Source organism: Felis catus, chromosome D2 (genome assembly GCF_018350175.1).
Source record: "Felis catus isolate Fca126 chromosome D2, F.catus_Fca126_mat1.0, whole genome shotgun sequence".
NCBI lineage: Eukaryota > Metazoa > Chordata > Mammalia > Carnivora > Felidae > Felis > Felis catus.
The window spans coordinates 73,938,806-73,958,134 of NC_058378.1; the positions used below are offsets into that span (position 1 = coordinate 73,938,806).

The following is a 19,329-nucleotide window of genomic DNA, read 5'->3' on the forward strand; positions in this document are numbered from 1 at the left end:
AGCGATATCCCGCAACACGAGTAGTACATGATGCCGAATGTCACGTGATCACACCTGAGCCAATGGTTCTTGAAATTTGCGTTGGTATACCAGCGCTTTGGATTACAAATTTGTTTCCAGAACGCAATTATGCTCGCAAACCAAGGTATATGTCTCCTGTTGGTTCTGTTTTTCCAGAGAATCCTTACACAAGCCCCAATTCCTCAGACTCGCTTTTGCTCTTTGACGTTGGGCATACGCTGGCATCCAGCCAGGGCCCTGAGGAGAAAAGCCTCCACTTTAGGGATCCATGGCCACGGGTATCATAGCCCTAATTTCTGCTGCATCCTTCCCCTCCGGCGGCTTCCCCATCATCTCGCTGAGTCGTGCTCCTGGGTGGGCAGAGGGATCCGAGAAAAATGTTAAACTGGCCCGGAGGGGTCATTCCCTAAAAGCACTACCTGAGCCGTAGGGAGACCCCCACGGGGGCCAGGCTTAGTGGGTGGCAGTTCACGTCACTTTTCCCAAAGACCCGAGGCTGAATGTCAGGGCTGCTAATCTGCTTCCCGATGGCTCCTGGCTCAACCCACGTGGCATTAAATCCAGAATTAAAATTCAGGGCTTGCTCGGGACTTGCAGGGCAGACTCAGCTGTTTTCCTCCGGGAAAAAGCAAAGCCCCAGGCTGGCTCGAGTAAGCGTCGGCGTGGTCGTTTGGAGCAGAGGGGCCGCTGCGTTGACGGACTGTGTGCTGCGTGTTGAGAGGAGACAGAGTCCCTGTCACTACAGCGTTTACAGATGCAACAGGGGAACCTGGGAGTGTGGCTCAGGAGGCTCAATGACCCTTAGACAGGAAACTGCTTCCTGCCGGGCCTGTTCCTGCGTGGCAGCGCCCCCTGCAGGCCGGGGACCCACATTCCTGCCCTCAGAGCTGCTGCCTCTGCCCCCTGAGCCTCGCTTTGGTGACAGTTTTCTCCTCATTTTCGAGTAATATTCTTCCAGAGGCTGCCTGCGGCCACAGCAAGAGGAAGGCGGGAGCCAGAGGATCCAGGCTGGCAGGCTACACCGCCCGTCCTTGTCCCTCGGGAAGCCTGCTTTACCCTCCACTCAGCTGTCCCCTCAGGCGAGCACCCAGCCAGCCTTCTCGGTTTATCCCAAGGGCCCAGTGTGTAACTCAAACCTGGGGGACCCCAGGTGGAGACCCCACTTATGGGAGGAAGAGGCATGGAGTAATTCTGGAGGGACTGTCCGGATTCAAATCCCAGCTCTACCCCCTCAGTAGCTGTATGACCCCGTGCACACCTATGTGCCTCACTTACTTCATCTGTAGAATGGGAAGATAATGGTTCCTACCTTCGGGGTTATTCCAATGAATGTCACTGATGGATTAAATGAGTTAAGACCCAGGGGCACCTGGCTCAGTCGGTTAAGTGCCCGACATCGGCTCAGGTCATGACCTCGCGGTTCGTGAGTTCGAGCCCCACGTCCGGCTCCTGCTGTCAGTGCGGAGCCCGCGCGGGATCCTCTGTCTCCCTCTCTCTCTGCCCCTCCCCTGCTTGCTTTCTCTATCTCTCTCTCTCAAAAATGAATAAACATTAAAAAAAAAAAAAGAGTTAAGACCATAGACCACAGAGTCAGGCTTCTCACAGGTACTCAGTTATGTTGAGGATGATATTCCCATTAATTATCGTTAATTACAGGAGGGCCACCATGACTTTTTCATCTGTTCAAGGAGATGATACTTGCCAAGTGTTGCCTGCCCAGGGTTCTGAGCAGGTTCTCTGAATTCTCATTCCTTTTCTTCTTGGTGAATGTCCTTTACGCTCACCGTTGTCTGGAGACTCGGCATTAATCAATAAAGCCATAGAGATGTAATCAAGAGTGGTGACATTTCGCTCTAAAACGTTGCCTTGTCTTGAAAGGCCTGGCAGTGGGGGGCAGGTCCTCCTCGATCCCAGGGTTAGGAGTGGCGATGGTTGCCCAGAGGTTTGGCCTTTTCATGGCCCAGGCCCCGTAGGCCCTACGAAATTAGCCTGTCTTCGTGTCGTCACCCTCAAGGCTGCAGGACTCAGGAAAGCCCCAGCCTCTGAAACCACCACCAGCCTGGGATGGGGCACCCGGCTCTCAGCTCTCCTGCGCTTCACAGTGAGTGCCACCCTATCTCTCTTTTTCTTGGAGTGCCTCTTCTAGTTAATTTTATGTGTCAAATAGACCGGGCCACGGCGTGCCCAGATAGTTGGTCAAACGTCATTCTGGGTGTTTCTATAAGGATGTATTTGGAGGAGATTAACATAGTCAAATTGGTAGCCCGAGGAAAGCTGAGTAAAGCAAAAAATTATCCTCCTGAATGTGGGTGAGCCTTATCCAAGCAGTTGAAGGTCTGAATAGAGCCAAAAGGTCGACCTGCCCCAGAGTAAGAGAGCATTCCTCCTGCCTGGCTTCCATCAAACTGGGACATCAGTATTTCCCTGTCTTCGGACTCCAGCTGAAACATTGGCTCTTCCCGGGTCTCGGGTCTGCCAGCCTTTGGATTGGAACTTACACCATTGGTTCTCCCGGGTGTCAAGCCTTCCAGCTTGGACTAGAACTCCACCATCGGCACCCCTGGGTCTCCAGCTTGCCCACTCAACCTGCACATCTCAGGACTCGTCAGTCTCCATCATCGTGTGAGCCAACTCCTTATGATAAATCTCTCTGTGTACCTCCTCTTGGATCTGTTTCTGCGGAACCCTAATACAGTGCCCACTCTGCAGGGCAGGGCCCCATTTTCATGCTCCACAGCCCTTCCAGAATCTCCCCCATGTGGCCCAGGAGCCCCCTCTATAAAAAGCTCCTCCAGAATCCTAGCATTCCCAAAGGGGCATATCGCTGGATGCCCCCCACGCCTATGACCCCTCCTGACCCATAAATGCCTGGGTACTCAGGGAGCCTCACTCGACACCCACAGGGGGCACCCACTACCAATCCCTACCCCGTCCTGGCCTCGCTTACCAGGAGGGGGCCAGAAAATCCTGTGAATAAAATGCATCAGCGAGCCTTGACCTGGGTGTTGGTCAGAAGCTGGTGCGAGAAGAAGCAATGTCACAATTAAGTAAATGGATGACCTCAATTCGGAGATAGTGTTTGTCGAATTGAATCTTCGGCGAGGTAACTTTCCTCATATGAGTAAAAATGATATTTGGGATTAAGTTTTCACTGCACTGAATGCATTTACTGGATTTCTGCTTCTCGTCAGTAGAAAGAGGACGTAACCTTCACGAAGGTGGTCTGTGGGGACCGGGACAGCTGGCATAGCCTCTGAGTGCCGACTGACCACGGGGGATTAAGGCCGAACACAACTCATTTCACACGGACAATAAGCTGATTTGTTTTTGTTTTCAAATAAGCCTTATTACACCGGCTGCCGCTGGTGTTGGAGCTGCAGGAGCATCGCAGGGCAAGGCTTTGAAAGCCACTTTCAGATCACTACTCCTTGCTACTTCAAATATGGGAATAAGCTGGGGGGCCCGGCTCTGCCCGGAGCCCTGGGGAAGTTCCCGAAGGTGTACTCCCAGGAGGCAGTTGAGCGTGGACAGCCTTGCATCCAGCTGCTAAGTTGCGGGGGACACGAAGCACAGGTCACGTGGGCCGGGCTGAGTCTGGCCTCTCTGGAGCTCCTCAGGGGTCCTTCCCCCGACGGTGCCTGCCTTCCCACTGGGATAACTTCGCCTCCCCCTTTTCCCATGCTCCCCACCGGCCCCACTAAAGACCCTGCCTTAGTTCTAGAACAGATCATAAATTCTCCAAGTGTGTTCTGGGAAGGTCTGTGAGTCCGCTGGACCCTTTCAGGAGATCCACAAGGTCAAAACTATTTTCATACTAGAATGTGATGACAGATTTTGCCTTTTCCCCCTTCACTCCCTGCCCCCCACAGTGTGCCATATTTTCCAGAGGATCTACGACACGTGGTGACATCATCACGCTGGTGGCTGGTAGGATGTGTGCTTGTGTGTTCTAGTTTGTTAGATGTTTCTCAGTTTTAATTTTGAATGCGGAAAATACTGACAGATAAAAACCACATACATGTAAGTTCTTTGGAGTTCTTACTGTCTTAAGAGTGTGAAGACGGGGCGCCTGGGTGGCGCAGTCGGTTAAGCGTCCGACTTCAGCCAGGTCACAATCTCGCGGTCCGTGAGTTCGAGCCCCACGTCGGGCTCTGGGCTGATGGCTCGGAGCCTGGAGCCTGTTTCCGATTCTGTGTCTCCTTCTCTCTCTGCCCCTCCCCCATTCATGCTCTGTCTCTGTCTGTCCCAAAAATAAATAAAAAACGTTGAAAAAAAAAATTAAAAAAAAAAAAAGAGTGTGAAGAGATCTTGAAACCAAGAAGTTTGAGAACCTCTTTTCTGGATCTTTCTTTTTCTCCTTCAAAGTGAGGTATTTATTTAGTATTTATGTATTTTTTTTTTAACCATTAACGTGTAAGACTGTGCTACCATTTTTATTGGGTTCCTATTTTTTTTTTTTAATTTTTTTTAAACGTTTATTTATTTTTGAGACAGAGAGAGACAGAGCATGAATGCGGGGAGGGTCAGAGAGAGAGGGAGACACAGAATCGGAAGCAGGCTCCAGGCCCTGAGCTGTCAGCATAGAGCCCGACGCGGGGCTCGAACTCGTGAACCACGAGATCATGACCTGAGCCGAAGTCGGACGCTTAACCGACCGAGCCACCCAGGCGCCCCTCCTATTTCTTCTTTAAATGTGTAACTGACCAAATTTCTGTATGTTATCCCCCAACTTCACTTTTTCCCACGAACTTGGTAACTTTCATCATGTGAGCAAAAAAAAAAAAAAATTTGTTTTTAGTTGTGGTAACATGCAGAGCGCAAGATTTAACGCCTTAATTGGTTTTAAGGGTACAACACAGCGGCATTCAGGACATTCACTCCATTGGGCAGCCATCGCCACGGTCCTCCTCCAGAACTCCTTCTATCTTACGACACTGGATCTCTGACCTATGACACGCTGCCTCCCCATTCCCCCAGCTCCTAGCCCCTGGCGACCACCCTTCTTTCTGTCTCCGTGGATTCGACTCGCCTAGAGAGCTCAAACGAGTAGAATCGTACAGTATGTGTCTCTCTAGAGACACATACTTCTTGCTTCCTTCCCGCCGGCAAAACCACCTGGCCACAGGGTCCTGTGAGATGACACAATAAGCAGTCGACGAAGTGTCCCTGTCCTATAAAGACGTATCCTACGCTCACGTCATTCATATCAGCTCTGGTAGCAATGGTACCGGATGGCACAGACACACTACGGGCCTTGCTTTAGAACCTGCCTCCTTGCAAACCATAAGAGACTCTTAAACACTGAGGACAAACTGAGGGTTGATGGGGGGTGGGGGGGGAGGGGAAAGTGGGCGATGGGCATTGAGGAGGGCACCTGTGGGGATGAGCACCGCGTGTTGTATGGAAACCAATCTGACAATAAATTTAATATACATACACACATACCTGCCCCCTCTGCTTTTATGTATGTATGTATTTAAATTTGAGAGCGAGAGGGAGGGAGGGAAAGAGGAGGGGGCACAGGGTGAGCGAGAGAAAATCTTAAGCAGGCTCAACATGCAGCATGGAGCCCGATGCGGGGCTCAATCCTACAACCTTGGGAGGGGGGGTACTCAACTGACTGAGCTACCCAAGTGCCCCGTGGCTGCTCTGCTTTTAAAACCATGTGGCCTTCGTAGGGGACTTGGTAGTGCTCCAAGCCTCAGTCTCCTCCTCTCTGAAACTAGGGTGAAGACTCCCTCCTCCCAGGGTGGTTGGGAGAATTAGAAAAGCCCAAGGGGGAAAAGGCAGGGAGTTCGGTGGGAGGTCTATGGCTGTGCAAAGGCCCAGTGGTGAAGGAATGGATGGCACAAGGAGGGCCGGGCAGGTGGGAAAGGACAGCAGTTCACTTTGCCAAATGCAGAGTGGAAGGTGAGCAGAGAGAAAGAGGCCACGAAGAGCCGCACCACGAAGGGTCTCACGGCTGCTTGGAAACTTCGGGCTTCCTTCTGAGGGCAATGGGGAGCCACTGAAGGTTTTAGACAGGAAGGGGACAATCAGAGTTGCGCTTCAGACCAGTCACTCCCTCAGCGTGTGAAGAACGCGTTGGAGGGGCCCAGTGGGAGGGTCGGTGAGGACAGTGCCCCGGTCACCCAGAGAGAAGCCGAGATGTCACGATACGACAAAATGCTACAGAAATCCCCTTGAAATATCTTTGTCCTTTTCTTGAAGTTTCTCTTCCCTGCTTCACGTTTCCGCTTTTCTTTCTCATCTACAGTCTCTAGAAACGGCTTGCTTATCCCGAGCAATCCCACATCTGCTTGCGCTCGCGCCTCTCAGTGTGTGCCAAGCGTTATCCGGGTAGAAACTGCCCTCACCCCTCAGGCATGGCCCCTAGGCCCCCCCCCAGCCCTCTATCTGCAGGAACTGAACACAGTAGTCACTGGAAGGAAGCTGCCGTCCGCCCGTGAGAGCAGGTCGGCCCAGAGAATCTGAGCCCGTGTCTCCATTAAAATGTTTGCTTCTCCTCGTTTCCATCGTCCTGTGCCCCTCCCCCACTCTGGGCCTCGGGACCACCATCACCTCGAGAGAGGACCAGTGCAGCACAACGCGCGGAACAAGAGTTCAGGTTTCGGCCTTGAGTTTTGAACACCAGAGTTCAAGTACGGAACGAAAGATCTGGAAGGCGGTGATCGATCCAAGCCAGTTCGCTGCTAGCTGCTCAGAGAGGAGATCCAGTGTGCCCCAAGGAGGGCTGGGCAGAGGGGCTACTGGGAACAAGAGGCCTTACTTAGGTGGGCTCCTCTTACCTCCCCCCCCCCCACTTCCTGTGTCCTGAGCAGCGAGGCAGGGGTGGGGGTGGGGGAATAAGCTTGGATAGCTGAGGGCGGAACCGGCTGTGTGCACAGGACGCAGGAGAGGGTGCAGGCATGTGCCCAGGAAAGGGCTTTGGGAAGCTAGCAGGGACGGAGCAGGGCGGCGATATAACCTGATTTTACATTTTTTTTTAATGTTTATTTATTTATTTATTATTTTTAAAAAAAAATTTTTTTTTCAAGGTTTATTTATTTTTGGGACAGAGAGAGACAGAGCATGAACGGGGGAGGGGCAGAGAGAGAGGGAGACACAGAATCGGAAACAGGCTCCAGGCTCTGAGCCATCAGCCCAGAGCCCGACGCGGGGCTCGAACTCACGGACTGCGAGATCGTGACCTGGCTGAAGTCGGACGCTTAACCGACTGCGCCACCCAGGCGCCCCAATGTTTATTTATTTTTGAAACATAGAGACAGAACGCGAACGGGGGAGGGGCAGAGAGAGAGAGGGAGACCGAACCCCAAAGCAGGCTCCAGGCTCAGAGCTGTCAGCGCAGAGCTCGGTGTGGGGCTGGAACCCACAACCTGTGAGATCATGACCTGAGCCGAAGTTGAATATTGAACCAACCCCAGCCACCCAGGCGCCCCTGATTTACATTTTTTTAAAGAACACTCTTCTCAGGGTGGAGAGTGGATTAAAAGAGTGAACCTGTTTGGTATGGAAAAGGGTAAAAGCTTTTAGCTACTCTCAGCTTGCCGCTTTCTAAGGAGGGTGGATCCTACGGTCTGAAAGTCCCTTTTGTCTGGCTGCAGCAAAATGTAGGAACAGAGGCTGGGGGAGAACTGAAGTTTGGTGTATTAGAAAAGGGAAGGATTTATTATTATTTGGGGCCGTTATTTTTCCGAAAGCAAGAAGAAATATGGGGAGAAAGAGACGGTCAAGTGAAAATCAAAAGACCAGAGTCCCCATTTCAAAAATGTTTGGGAGAAGTTTTAGCAATAGGTATATTGAATTTTAAGATGTAATTTCTATGCATCCTAAGATGTACCTCCTTCCGGTTCTCCCAAGGTTCCGGTATTCTGTACACATATGAATAACTGTGTGTGGGTATGTGTATGTGTGTGTGTGTGTGTGTGTGTGTGTGTGTGTGCGCGCTATAGAAAAGGGCTCAGTCCCAATGTGACATCATGAAGCCTGGGACAGAACAGCATGTGTGGGAGTACAAAATGATCCCAAATAAAATCATTTCAGCGTTGCCCAGAGTCAGGAATCGGAGGTGACCCTAAAACTTCAAACTCCTCCCCCCTTCCTCCAAGAACTTCCAGAAAACTTGGCTGGGCCCCGACTTGGGAACATCGGCAGAATGGGAACAGGGAGCACTATTACTTAGAATATAAGGAGCACGTCCTCACCAGCTGGCATCTGAGCTGTAAATATCTCAGGGTTTGCAAAGTACCTTCGAGTTTACAAAGTAGTTTCACATGTTTTACCTGAAAGTGAAATGAAATTGGAAAAAAAAAAAAAAAAACAAAAAACGCTTTCCCTGAGAAATGATCACCCTTTGGGTTTGGCGTTGAGGATTATTCTAAAGGAGCATGAATTGCAAGATCTTTCTGAGACGCTCTCTGGCAGTGCCTCTAATTAAACACACACTTCCTCGGACTCAGCACCCATCCACTCCAGGACTCCATGTGCACCCCACGAGAGGTGCACGACGATTACCACAGGGTCGTTTCTAGTAACAGCAACGTCAAACCAAAACAACCAACACCCAGAACAGCTAAGGCTCACCTTGCAAACAACCTAAATGTCCATCAACAGGAGACTGGTTAATAAGATCACGGTTACTGTGGAATGAATGGTTGCGTCCCCCAAATTCATTTGTTGACAACTAACCTCCAATGTAATGGTATTGGGGGTGGGGGTGGGTGGGATTAGGGTTCGAGAGATGATTACATGTGATGGTGGGATCCTCATGAACGGTATTGGCGCTCTTATAAAAGAGACCCCAGAGAGCTCCCTTGCCCCTTCTAGCATGTGAGGACACAGTGAGAACACAGACATCGCAGAACCCCAGACACGTAACCTGCCAGCGCCTTGATCTTGGACTTCCCAGCCTCCAGAACTGTGAGAAATCAGTTCCTGTTGTTTATAAACCACCCAGTCTATGCTATTTTCGTTATAGCAGCCTGAATGCATTAAGACAATGGTACAGCCACACAGTGGGATGCAACGCAGCTGTTAAGAAAGAACGAGTCAGAGCCACATCGCACGAGCTGGAACAATACCCCGGATGTAGTGCTAAATATTTTTTTTTTTAAAAAGCAAGTTTAGAGATAAGGTGTCCTAGTTTTGTCTGGGGGGAAAAAAGCCAATAGGTCAATAGGGTTTTATAAGCATTAAAAAAAAATCAATGATAAATCCTCAGAAGAGAGGGATTAAGAGAGAACTCGCATATATCTTTCCCTATAATACTTTACATATTGTATAATTTCGTTCTGTATTTACACAACAAAGTAGGGGAAAAAAAAATCTCTGTTTACTCTTAGGAGGAACTGTCATTTCCAGCAGTGGGGAAGATATTCTCCCTGGATGCCTGTTTTTTTCTGGGGGGTCAAAGCAGGACATCCCAATTCCTGATTCTCTGCCCGTACCCCACGAAGTGCCTCCTGTACAAGAGTGTATGTCTGTGGAGGGTGAATGGGGCAGGGGAGGAGGGGCACAGCACTAGCCAGTTCCTGCAAACCCCTTAACCCACACACCTTCATCCACAGACCCTCCTGAATAACCGAAAAAAGCTGAAAAAAGCCCGTGTGGACGATGGGATTTCTAAGGTGGAGGCTCAGCTCCCACGTGCAAAGGGAGTAGGTGGAAAATTTGACGAAACCCTGGAGATGGCTGGCGGAGTCCCAGGAAAGCTTAAATTATCTCCAGGCTTGAGTTTTTCCTGGTAGAGACTTCAATTCTCCTCGTCCCCTTGCGCGGGGAGTCCAGCTGGCAAAGGAAGAGTGAACAACATTGGCCCCTGCTGGCCACGGCCACTTCCGCCGGCCAAGTCTCTCCACTTCCGGTCTCTCTGGGCTCCGCTCTCTCTCCATTTCCTGTCTCCCCACTTCCTTTCTCGGCCTTTGCCTCCCGCCCAGTCTTCTTACCTGTGTCTTAACCCGCCACTCCTGGGCCTGGGAGCCCAGACCCCTCTTGGACTCAGCCCTTCCCAAGTTGGCCCTTTACAGGGGCCAGAGCTGTGCCCAGGAGGCCCCCTCGGGCTGCACAAAGCTGCCCTGCTTGGAGCTGTATCAGCTGGGCTCCTTTCCTGCTTTAATTTTCTCTTTTCCCTCCTTTTTAGCTCCAGGGTGAGGAGAGGCTGGAGGCAGAGGAGGCTTTGGGAAGCTGCTCCGCCAGGCCAGCTATGACTTGGCTGAGGAAGGGCTCCAGGCTCTGCAGACGGGACAGGCAGCACAGAGCAGACGCTCGAGTTTCTCAGACTTCCTTGACCCCCAAGGTTTGACGAGAGGTGACCGGCCTCTGGCTCCTCTAGCAGTGCCGGCCACGATGGTTCCCGAAGCACACTCCCTCAGGGCCCTGGCCAGAGCCCCAGCAGACTGGGGGCGTGGGTTGTTTGGCACAAAACCTATTCGGTGAACAATGACTCTCCCCACATAAGTGGCAACTTTCCACCGGGCAGAATTTATTTTCCACTTGAGAAGCTAATGAAAACCAGTCATGGTGAAAAACCCAACCAGAGAAAGAATGTAGGCTTTCTTTTCTTCAATAGGAGAATCACTCCGGACTCTGGGTGCTTCTTTGTGGACTCTAGACCCAGGGAGAAGAGGGGGTCCCCAGACTCCTGTCGGGACCCGAGCCTTGGGGTCAGACAGGCAGCTGAGTGGGGTTGGCATTAGATGCGGACGCAGGAAACGTGCGCACTCTGGTGGGGGGTGGGGGTGTGGGGAATTCCTGAGCAGGGGAGAATTCTGGAACATCTAAATATAGTGGGAACATCAGAGCTAGGGAGCCCAAGAGAGATGGGAACTTAGCTCAATAAATAACTCACTTTCTTAGCTGTTTCTCTCAGTTCCTGTGCTGAAGTGGGTGCAGGGAAATTCTGTGCTGAGTCTCAAATGCTCCAGGTTTCATATTCTCTCTTCATGGCTTAATTTGACCACCACTTTTCGCATCTCGACATGCTGCCTTCGCTGGGGTGTTGGGCCTACTCGGGCCAACAGAGTGGCCTCTACCCGCAGAGTGCCCTGCCTCCTGCTCCTCCCCCCCATCACCCGGGATACTGACAGTATGACTCACTTCTACTGGCCTGTGATCTTTCAGATGCTCTCTCCCCTGCCTAACAACCTTCCGGGCCCCTTCTACCTCGAAAGCCTCTGAGATGCGGGAATTCAGCACGCGACGCACACCGCCTAACTGTACTCTTTTGGCCCCAGGTCCTTTTTTGTACGTGCTGTTTCTGCTCCAGAAATTCCCTTTCCCTTTGGCCGTGCCTCCTGGAGATTCTCTGGGTCCTTCGAGAGGCAGCTCGGGTATTGGTCTTTCTTCACCACAACCTGCGCTGCTCCGAAAAGTCAGTCCCGAGCGTCTAAGGCAGCGTGTACGGGCTCCGGTCAGAGCACTTTGGACAGCGAGCCGCGGCCGTTCAGACCTTGGCCGCATTGATCTTTCAGAGCCTCAGGTTCCTTGTCTGTAAAATGGGGTGACAGGACCTCCTGTGTGGGGCTGAAGCGGGGTTACTGATGAAGGGAGGCATGCGAAGGGGATTACATTATTAGACATTATTGGACAGTTTGAGGTACTGTATCTTATTTGTTTTCGTGTCCTTGGCTCCTGAGACAGAAGCCAATTGCGGGGTTTTCTTTGTGTGTTGATGGCTGCTTTGTGGTGCATTCTCTGTCTCTGTCTCTCTCTCTCTCTCTCTCAATCTCTCTCTCTCTCTCTCTGTGTACACGTCCCTGTTAGGACTGAGTCCTTCATAAGGATACTGTCCTCATTCCCTCACTGTGCACAGCTTCCCAGAAGTGCTCAATTAAACATCAGCCCAGCAGTGCTCGCTTCGGCAACACATATACTAAACATCAGCCCAGCAAACAGAGGCACGAAGGGGAAGGAGAAACCGTTCAAGCCTGCCAGTCCTGGAGGGTCGGCACTGTGTTTGCACCCATTTTACAGATGAGGAAACAGGTTCAGGAGGTGCAGACTTGCCCGAGGCCAAACAGCTCGTAACTAGAGAGGCTACGAGTTGAGCGCAGGCCCTTCTGAGTCCAGAATTTGGGTGCACAGACGCCAGGTGCAGAGTCGGAGGAAGGCATGGCTATACCAAGCGCGTATGCATTCTGTAGTTGGCGAGCACTTTCTCCCGAGTTAGCCTGTTCACTCAGCGGTAGCCCCAGGAAGGTTCTCTCCAGCTTAGAGCTGAAGAAATGGAGGTTTGCACGAGGTCGGCCCACTGCATCCCGGTTCTCTCTAACGGCAGCATCTCCCCTTGCTGGCCAGGCATGACCTCCCAGGCCCTGGTAAGCTTGTCTTCAGGAATCTGACCCCTGCTACAGTCCCAGTCACCCCTGGCGTGTCCTCAGCAGCTCCCACGTCTCCGGGCTGAGCCCAAAGAACCAAGCCTTGCGTGCAGACGGAGGGGTTTGGGAACCCTGAGGGTCTGTCAGAGCGAGCGGCCTTCCGGACTGGGGCTCCCACTGCAAGGTCGACCTCAGCCACCTGACTCTGGGCATCACCATCCTCCCTAGGTATACAGGCTCAGCTCCCTGAACAGGGGTCCGATCCCGAGCTGATTCTTCTTCAGGGGTCACTGCACCTGGGCCCTGGAGTCCCCCCCAGGGGATCCCTGTCCAGTGGTGAGAATCAAGCTGAGCCCTGGCTAAACAGGTACCTCCATTTGGCCCCCAGATGCTATTATCAGAATGGCTGTCCCCAGATGTACCCTTCAGGTGGGATGGGGCGGGGCTCGCCCGGCTGGGCGGGAGCTTTACCTGGGGCCTCCGCTTGGAGGTTTGGGTGACGGGCCAAGTTTACTGCCATCAGAAAATTAACAACAACAAAAAAATGTCTACGTATGTGTCAGGCAGGGAGTGGGAGGTGTTAGGGTAACAGAAGAAGACTGGCTTGTTACAAAATGCCTGAGTATCTCTGCAGAGTTCAACATGTACAGGAAGAACACGGAGCGAGTTAGCCGCTCCCATGTGGCACAGGGCACCGCGCCTGGACTCCCAGTGATGGGCAGATGGGCTGAGGCCCGGCCGGGCGGGGACCCTGCCCCCGTAGCCCTCAGCCTCCACAGCCCCCCGGAGAGCAACGCGGGGTTAGCTGGGAAGGTCCCTGTTCACGTGGGAAGCCCAGGGCACGGCTCAGGTCACCTCCTCCCATCCGAGGGGCGGGAGCTGAGGCTCAGAGGCTCTCTCTTCTCCTCTGGTGTCCCCATGACACATGTGTGACAGCTCAGTACTTATCCCGCAGCCCGGGGATACTCTGTTCTGATTTGTCCAGTCTTCGTTCTCCCCGATTTTCGGCTTTAGAGGTTTCTATTGACAGGTGCCCGGGCCCAGAGACTCATTCCTCCAGCTGCATCATTTTTAACAGCTTTGTCAGGGTTAGGGGTGGCCGTGGTAGGGCTTCCTCGGATTTATTATTTTCAACAACTGGGGGCCAGGTTCTTTTCTGTCTCCGTCACCAATTCCCACCCGTCCTTCAGGCTGTGTTAACTTGCCGGGCTGCCCCAGCAAAAGACCACAAACTACCCGGCTTCAACAATGGCAATGTGTTGTCTCACATTTCTGGAAGCCAGAAGTCCAAGGTTAAGGTTAACAGGGTTGGTTCGCCCCGATGTTATTTCCTCCTTCCTGTGAGGCAGGATCTGTTCCAGCTTCTCTCCTGGCTTGTGCTGGTTTGCTGGCCATCTTCGGCCTTCCTTGGCTTGTAGACGCATCGCCCTGATCTTTGCTTCCATCGCACCTGGCATTTTCCTGTGCTCATCTGTCTTCAAATTTCCCGTCGGCCGTGAGGATATCGGCCCTATTGATTAGGGGCCCACCCTAGTCCAGTATGACTGATTATATCTGTAATAACTCGATTTCCAAATAGGGTCCCATTCTAAGGTACCAGGGGCTAGGTCTTCAACACATGAACTCGGGTCGAGGGAGACCGCATTCAGTCTGAAACAAAGGCGCATCAGGGAATCTCACCTCCTCCAGGAAGCCTTCTGCACCCGCTTAGGCTCATGCAGTCCCTGTTCTCTGGAACCCCCACAGCACATAGTGTTGGAGGAACTCAGTGGCCTCAGCTGTGCCTGGCCTCCTTGGGTGTTTACATTCTGGTCTAAGGCTGGACTGGACTCCAGGTCGGTAACATTTCCAGTGTTGGAACACGAGCACAGCGCAGCAGAAACCCTCTGATCTAATATTATTGGGACTGGTGGTTAGGCGGTAAATTGGAAAGCCGGAAGGAATGTCAGTGGAAGGCTGGCCAGCGACACGGGTGCCGCATGCAGCGGGCAGCAGATTTATGCAGGACTAGAAAGCAGAGGTTAGCCGCTGCATTGGGTGAGTGGAATTTGGCTAGGAGAGATTCCACATAAAAAACAAACGGCAGCCCTTGAACCCGAGATGAATGAAAACTGGATGCAAAGTCATCTGACCTCCCATTGAGAGTGCATTTTTTTTTTTTAAAGGAACCATCAACACTCTGGACCATTTAAGATCTCTGCCTGCTTTGGATGTCGAGGGAAGTAGCCCTACAGAACCATCTGGGGGCTTTAGAACGGAAAGGAATTCTGGGTCAGAGTAAGGGGCCCCCGCGGAGCCTGGATTCAGAGAAGTAAAGTGGTCTTCTGACAGTTAAGCTGCAAAACAGAATAGGTCAGAGCAGAGAACAGCAAGGACATTGTTTCGCGTGACTCGCGGCCTTCTCGTGTGAGAATGTGGTCATCGGAAGCGAGTGCGTGTGAGCTCGTGTGTCTGTGTGTCTGTGTGTGTGTGTGTGTGTGTGTGTGTGTGTGTGCGTGTATAGTCCAGGGAGGCCCAGGAAAGAGAGAGGATACTGCCTTTGCTTAGCCAGACTAAGCCAAAGCCAAGCAGGGAGTCCTGGCTTTCACCAAGGGACAGAGGGGACCAGGGGTCTAGGAAGGTGAGTGCCCAGCCCGAACCAAAGCTCTGTCCACTGGGGGGGATACAGGAACATTGCGGGTGCCCGCCTGGGCACGAAGGCCAGTTTCTCTCCTCACTGGCTGGGTGATCTTTGGACAGTGGCCTCATCTCTCTGAGCTTCAGTGTCCTCACCTTTGAAGTGAGTTTAATAACAGTACCTGCTACATAGGCTGCCGTGAGCATTCGTAAGATGATCCGTGTAAAGTCCTAGGCACAATGGCTAGCACAGGGCAGGCCTTTAAAACGTATAAGCTACCGTCATAATTACAAGTATTGCAACAATTTATACATCAGCCACATGCCCTTGAGAAACGGACCATTCCCAGGGGGCTGACTGCAGCCAGCTTCTTGAAGTCACAGCATCCGTCTTCATTGTCGCACCCCAGTGCTGACGGTGGTGTCTGTGTACTAGGTATTTTTTGTGCACTAAGTATTTTTTGAGGCAGTGAATGGATGATTGGGTGAATTAGCGAGCGGCAAGTCAAGTTTCTGGTCTGGTAGGTTCAGGACTGGGGTTAAATTTGAAAAGGTAAGCTGCCTTTTTTTTTTTTTAATATTTGTTTATTTTTGAAGGAGAGACAGAGCATGAGCATGGGAGGGGCAGAGAGAGAGGGAGACACAGAATCCGAAGCAGGCTCCAAGCTCTGAGCTGTCAGCACAGAGCCCGACGTGGGGCTCGAACCCATGGACCGCGAGATCATGACCTGAGCCAAAGCTGGACGTTTAACCGACTGAGTCACCCAGGCGCCCCCGCAAAGGTAAGCTGTCTTATACGCCTGGTGACCAGCCCACCTCTCTCTGGGGACAGCTGACCCCAACTAACCCTAGCACACTCCTAGCTCGCTCCTGGGGGAGGTGGCAGGGGGTTGCAGACAAGGAGCTCCCCTCACAGCCACTTGGTCACCAGCCCGGAGTTTGGGTCATTTCACCAAACTTCCCAGGCTGCTGAGTTGGGTCACTTACACCTGCTTTTGTTTTATAGCAGTTTGGGGGAAAGCAAAATCGTCACTGAGCGAATGCACTATCCTCCGCTGCCTTGTTACTTACTCCAAGTATGTTCAATGGACCAGCGAAACTGATCTCAGCGAGGAACGTGTTAGAAATGCAAACCCTCAGGCCAGGCCTAGGAATCAGAACCTGCGTTTCTGACCCCCAGGGACAGTGTGTGTGTGTGTGTGTGTGTGTGTGTGTGTGTGTGTGTGTGTATCAGAGTGACAGAGCGCTGCTCCGGTGCAACTTTCATGGCGAACCCACCATCTACCTAATTGACTCTGGCAGAAAAATCCAGCATCTAGCGGTTGCCACCGCTCCCCAGCTCCAGAATTTGCATACCAGGGGCTGCCCAACAGGACGGAGGTTTGCGCTTCTTCCTGCCTTGTGATCTCCCCTCTTCTTTCCTGAAACTCCTATACTGCTCCACAGCCCTGCCTTCCTTTATCATTTTAATGACACCCCTCTGCTATTTGCTGATTGACTCAGTATTTGTCTCCCTGAAAAGCACGTTTTTATTTCAAGGGAGTTGTCCACGTGAGCTCTACTGCTGTGCTCTGTCCCGTTGCTCCTGGCGGGTACTGCTCCAGACCTGGCATGCACCCTCCGGGGCTCAGGAGCAAATAGGATCCTTAGACGTCCAGACAATCCCTGCGCCCCTCCTCTGCTTTCTTCACCTGCTCAGATGTGCAGACCTAGCACGGAGGAACGCCCTCCCTGCATTCTTTCTCCCCGTCTCTTACCTGCTCTGGAGAGAATTCAAACACAAGCCAATGACAAACAGAAAACTCCAGTGACAGCCCAAGAACTCCTAAATTTTCCAGATTGCTGGCACCACTTCCTCTACCTTTATATCCTTGCATGCCTAAGCAAGCCTGCCCCTCCGGGCCCAGCCCCAGCAGCTGCAAGCAAGTGCCTGCTCATTCCAGATGCTTTGAGAAATTGCTGGGGCTCCAGGGATCAGTCTCTTCCGATCTCTTCCCAGAATGGGGTACAGCTAAGGAGCGCGGTCCCTCGGAGTGGGGAACAGAGAATGGAGCCCAGAACTCTCTCAAATCCAACTTTTTCAAAGGCTCCCTTGGCTTCTCACATGGAATATCAACCAACCAACCAACCAACCAACCAATCAACGAAACAACCAATAAATAAACCCAGTGAATGCGCCACAGGAATCCCAAGGCAGATAAAGAAAAGCTCCCAGTTGGCAGGGTTGTGGCAAAGAGCTCTATCTCTATCCTGGGCAGCTGTATGTGGGAACTCAAAAGAAAGGTCTCGAATTTTCCTCAGGCACCCAGAAATTACGTTTCTATCCTCAGAGTCAAGTTGAAAATAGTGGTTGGAAATCTTGTGTCACTTTGCCAGTAAAGGGGGATTGGGAAAGCGCTTTGGAGGTGACGTGATTCCCAGTTGGTTCCTGTGGTCCCGCATTTGCAAAGGGCTTGGTAAGGTAGAGACTCCACACTGGCCCCCTTGTGCTCTCGATAGGTGCGAGGAGGCCAGTATTTCGCCTCCAATCCTTTTATTCTCTAGAGCAGAGTTTTTCATTTTGGGTGGGAGAAGCGAAGCCATTTAATAATTCATTTCTTAACGAAGAGTTAATCATTTCTTAAAGCCTTCCGCCTCTCACCAGCTGACCCTATAATTAGACCAAGCGTGATCATTTCCTGCTGGCTCTCCCAAGCAAGATCTATTAGTCAGGGTCTATCAGGAAACAGATGACATGCTCAGAATAGGATAATGTAACAACTCCTTTAAAAAAAGAACTATTTACGAAAGGTGTAGGGAAACCAAATGGGATAGTACAGGCTACGGGGCCAATAAATGACCGTGGGACTCTTACCACCCTGCGCCTGAATGGGTAAGGGCAGAGAGCGTCACGGGAGTCTGGAAAACTCCAGTGAGAGTCAGTCGAAGGAGACAGTCGAAGGGAGAGGGTCATTTTGAGAGCAGATGGGCCCGTCGGCTGGGGGCCTTAGCCAGCCTGAGCGACCCTGCGAGAAGGGAGCCAAAGGAATGACTACTCCAGCCTCAGTCTCCTTCTTCTCTGGGATCTTGTGCTGCACCCTCACCCAACCCCCACCTCCCTCGCCGACCCAACCCCATCAGGAGCCTCTTAACGTAGTACAGGTGAGTCACTCTCGCGGGGCAGAGAGCAGGGAGGAGCAGGGAAAGAGGGCATCTGGGGCGGCCAAGAGGAGACGCACGACATTCGTCCTGGAGACCCCATCTGATTAATTCCTTCTGCAGCTACAGCGACACAAACACCTTGTCATTTTGCTCTTGAACTATCCACTCCTGTGTCATCATCAGTATGCATGGTGTAGATATCTTATCTCCTAGACCATCGCGTGAACTTTGGGGATAGAAATTGTGTCTTGTCACACATTGCCCCTGGGTCCCTCTCTGCACATGTAGGTGCTCAGTAAGTGTGTGTGTGTGTGTGTGTGTGCGCGCGCGCACGTGCGGGCATGTACATCATTGAGGACGGACTAAGTAATACTGCAGTAATGACCACCAGATCTCGGCGACCTTGCACAACAAATGCCTTCTCTTGTTCGTGCTACCTGTCCAGGGCAGGTCCGCAAGGGACGCTCTGTATGTCATTGACTCTGGGGGCCCAGGAGAGCTTCCTCCTGACACACACACATCCACAGTCACAACAGAAGAGGGAGGAAGAGGGAGTGAGTAACATACCGGCTGAAGTTTCTGCCCAAAGTGTCACTCTGGACAAATGTCACTGGCCAGAGTGTGTCTCATGGCCATGCCTGACGTTTACGGGGGGGGGGGGGGAGTAAAATCCTTGCATTTTGAGAAAGCAGAGAGCCAGAACTATTTGGTGAACAGTCCCCACAGTGAGCAAGGATCGTGTCTATCAGGGAGCCATGGAGGGGCAATTCATGTTTTTGAATTTAATTGAACGGTAGGTGTTAATAAAAATTAAATGAATAAATAAATCAGGTGCCCAGGGACGGTAGAATTCAAATGATTTCTAATGGGCAGACTGGCTTGTATTCCAGTATCTATTTCTGGCCAGTTTTAGCAGAGCCTGTTCTATTTCATATGAACTGCTCCTGAGATATGGATTCTTTCACTTTCCCCCCCCACCGGGTTATGTCATTATTTTCCAGATTCTCCTGTCCTTGGCTATTCTTGAAGACTCCAACAAATCAGAGGGGGCACCTGAGTGGCTCAGTCAGTTAAGTGTCTGACTCTTGCTTTCGGCTCAGGTCACGAACTCCTGGTTCATGAGATCGAGCCCCACATTGGGCTCCATGATGATGGCTCAGAGCTGGCTTGGGATTCTCTCTCTCCCTCTCTCTCTGTCCTTCCCACATGCTCTCTCTCTCTCTCTCTCTCTCTCTCT

At 51.8% G+C, this 19,329-nt stretch overlaps 1 long non-coding RNA gene across 1 annotated transcript in view; it reads right to left on the reverse strand.

The window, feature by feature from the left end:
- LOC123380927 overlaps positions 1 to 19,329 on the reverse strand; it is a 42,264-nt gene that overhangs the window by 14,298 nt on the left and 8,637 nt on the right. The gene's annotated exons all lie outside the window — the stretch shown is intronic.